This window comes from Galeopterus variegatus, unplaced genomic scaffold, assembly GCF_000696425.1.
Source record: "Galeopterus variegatus unplaced genomic scaffold, G_variegatus-3.0.2 Scaffold1792, whole genome shotgun sequence".
NCBI classification, from domain to species: Eukaryota; Metazoa; Chordata; class Mammalia; order Dermoptera; family Cynocephalidae; genus Galeopterus; species Galeopterus variegatus.
This window is the reverse complement of record NW_007727903.1, coordinates 285,401-289,457: the sequence shown is the minus strand read 5'-3', so window position 1 is coordinate 289,457 and position 4,057 is coordinate 285,401.

Here is a 4,057-nt window from a genome sequence, read left to right as displayed (position 1 = left end):
AGAAAGAAACTAAATCTTATCACCACAAAAAACCATAATGACAAAATAATTATGCCCCTGCTTTATTTATGATTTTAGTAATTTCAGGCTTCTCTCTTTATTTCTTGGTCAGTCTAGATAAAAGTTTGCAAATTTTGTTGATCTTTTTAAAGAATCACTTCAGGTTTTGTTGATTTTCTCTATTGTTTTTTTAATTCCCTGTTTCATATATTACTGTTGTAATCTTTGTTATTTCCTACTTATATTTGCTTTTGATTTAAATTGCTCTACTTTTTCTATTTTCTTAAGGTAGAAATTTACATTACTGATTTGAGACTTTACTTATTTTTAATATAGGTGTTTACAAGTATAAATTTTCCTCTAAGCCCTGCATGAGCCTGCATCCAATAAATTTTGATATGCTGTGCTTTGACTTTATCTCAAAGTACTCTCTAATTTCCCTGTGATTTTTCTTTTACTCACTATTTATTTAGGAGAGTGTTTAATTTCCACACATTTGTGAATTTTCTAAATTTCCTTCTGTTATCGTGGTTAGAGAACATATTTTCTATGATCTTAGTCCTTTGAAATGTATTAAGACTTGTCTTGTGGACAAAAATTTTTAAAATATTTGTTAAAGTGTGTTTTATGGCCTCAAATTCAGTCTGTCTTGGTGAATGGTCTATGCAATCTTGAGAAAAATGTGGTGTTGTTAGATGAAGTGGTCATAAATATTATTAGATCAAAAAAAAAAGAAAAGGAAAGTGGTAGTAAAGAAATGCTATATGGAAATAAAAGAAATGAAAAACAGAATTACCAAAATAAAACACTCACTGGATGGACCTAATAAGCAGAATGAAAATGAAAGGGAAAAGAGAAAGTCGACTTAAAAACAGAAGAACAGAAATTATCCAGTTTGAACAATAGATAGAAACAAAAATTGGAAAAAAATTGAACAGAGCTTCATGCACCTGTAGAAGAAGAACAAAACATCTAACATTCATGTTATCTGAGAACCAGAAGAAGAAAGGAAAGAGCGTAGTGCTGAAAAATATTTGAAGAAATAATGTCTCAACCATCACCAGTTCAGGGTAAGGCATAAACCTACAAATTCAAGAAAGTAGCAAACCACAAACAGAATAAACTCCCAAAAATCCATGCCCAGAGATAACTTGGTCACACTGATGAAAACTAAAGACTATATATATATATATATATATATATATATATATATATATGTATGTATCTTGAAAGTATCTAGAGAAAAACAAAATATTAACTACAGGAGAAAAAAGTTGAATGAGTGAGGATTTCTTATCAAAAACAATAATGAAGACAAATAAAGATATTCTCAGATAAAGTAAAACTAGGACAGTTCAGAGTCAGCAGCCCTAATCTAAAAGAACTGCTAAAGGAATTTTTTCAGACAGAAGGGAAATGATATAAGAAGAAAACTTGAAACACGAGGAATGACAGAATAGCAATAGAAATGGTAAATGTTTATATAAATATAACAAAGTATTACTCCCCTCTTGAGTTCTTAAATATTTTTGAGAGTTAAAAGCAAAAATTATAACATTACCTGGTGAGATTTTAATGTATATAAATGTAATATATGAGACAACTATATCATAAAGAAGAAAGGGTAAAGGGACCTCTATGATGGAAAGATTTCCACATTCCAGTTGAAGTAGTAACATATCCTTTAAACACAGATTGTGAAATGTACATATTTTTAATCCCTGGAGCAACACTAAAAACTTATATGGAAAAAAAAGATAGTCAAAATCACAACAATTAAAATGGACCACTTTAGAGTTCAAAAAACATAAAGCACAAGAAAGTAGAAAGAAAGAAACAAAACCAGAGGAAACATACACAAAACAAATAAAGTGTTAGACCTAAATCCAAACACATCAATAATTACATTAAATGTCATTAAATATAATAAGGTAATGTAATTACTGAAACACAGCAATTAGGAGACAGGGATTGTTAGATTGGACTAAAAAAAGAAAACACGTAAACCAATTATAGATGCATTACAAAAAATTTACTTCAAACAATCACTAAGGTAGATTAAAAGCAAAAACATGGAACAAGATATATCATAAACACTAATCTAAAGAAGCTGAATGGCTATATTAATATCAAAGAAAGTAGTCTTCAAACAAACAAACAACAAGAATGTGGCCTCCATGATCCCTGTCTCCTGATGTTCACAGCCTTGAATGTGAAGAGGACCTGTGATTTGCTTCTAAACCAATAGACTATGACAAAGGTAATAGGAAGTCACTCCTATAATCATTACATTACATATCATTCTGTCCTACTAGCACACTTCTTCCATAAACTTCCCTTGCTTGATGAAGTGAGCATGTATGTTGGAGGGCCTATGTGTCAAGGAACTTCAGTTGGTCTTTGGGAATGTGGTGGCCTCTAGGAACTGAAGGAGACCTCCAGTTGACAGCCAGCAAATAGCTGGAGCTCTTCTTCATTGAGCCACAAGAAAATGAATTCTCTCCCTAACATGAATGAGCTAGAAGTAAATCCTTCCCCAGTTGAGCTTCCAGCTCTTCTTGTATCCTCTCTAATTTTTCTCAGCAGTGGTTTGTAGTTCTGATTATAGAGATTTTTCACATCCTTGGTTAACTCAATTCCTAAGTATTTTATTTTTTTAGTGGCTATTGTAAATGGGCAGGCTTTCTTGATTTCTCTTTCTGCATGTTCACAATTGGAGAATAGAAATGCTCCTGATTTTTGTGTGTTGATTTTGTATCCTGCTACTGTGTTGAACTCATTTATCACCTCAAAGCGCTTTTTGTAGAGGCTTTAGGCTGTTCCATATATAGGATCATGTCATCTGCAAACAGGGACAGAGAAGATAATGGAAAAATGTCTAAACACTTGGAAATTAAACACACTTTAAAGTAATCCATGGGCCAAAGAAGATTTCTCAAGAGAAATGAGAATACAGTCTGCTATTGATTGAATGCCCCCCAAATTCAATGAAGCTTAATCTCCACTGTAACTGTTGAAGGTGGAAAATCCTATTATGGTAACTGAAAGGTGGGGCCTTGAAGAGGTGATTAGATTGTGAGGACTTCCTCATCCCTTCCTTTCATCCCTTGTGAATGGATTGATCCATTCTTGGAAAAATGGGAGTGGTTCTGGGGGCTTTAAAAGGAGAGCACATAAGGAGCTCTCTCTCCCTCTGCTTCTGCCATCTCACAATGTGATACCCTGGGTCACTGAAGCCACCACCAAGGAAGGCCATCACCAGATGTGTTCCCTAGACTTTGGACTTCCCAGCCTCAGAAACTGTAGGCAATAAATTTCATTTTCTTACAAATTACTCAGTTCCAGGTATTTTGTTATAAGCAACAGAAACAGACTAATGCACAGTTGTTCCTTGGTTTCTGTAGGGATTACTTCCAGAACCCCCCTTGGATATCCATGGATGCTTAAGTCCATGAATGCGTAAGTCCTTTATATAAAATGTATTTGCATACAATCTATGCAAATCCTCCTGTACACTTTAAATCATCTCTAGATTACCTATAATATCTAATACAATGTAAATGCTATGTAAATAGTTGTTATACTATAGTGTTTTTTTAAAAATTGCATTATTTTTTATTGCTATTTTTCATTGTTTCTTTTTTTTCAAATATTTTCCATCTGCGCTGGTATGTGGAATCCACAGATGAGGAGGGTTGACTATGCATTTTGAACAGAATGAAAATACAACATAGCAAAATTTGTGGAATGCAGCTGAAGAAGTGCTTAGAGGGAAATTTATAGTATATAATAAAACCAATATTAGAAAAGAGGAAAGGTCTCAACAATGTAAGCTTCTACCTTAAAAAACTAGAAAAGAGGGCCGGCCCGGTGGCGCACTGCTATAGTGCGCCGCTTGGGAAGTGCGGCGGCGCTCCCGCGAGGGTTCGGATCCCACATACAGACCGGTTCCCGCTCACTGGCTGAGCGAGGCGCGGGAGCATCACCAAGGGCTGCGATCCCGTTGCCGGTCCCGGTACGGTACGGGGGCGACACTGAGGGGTGCGATCTGTTGCCA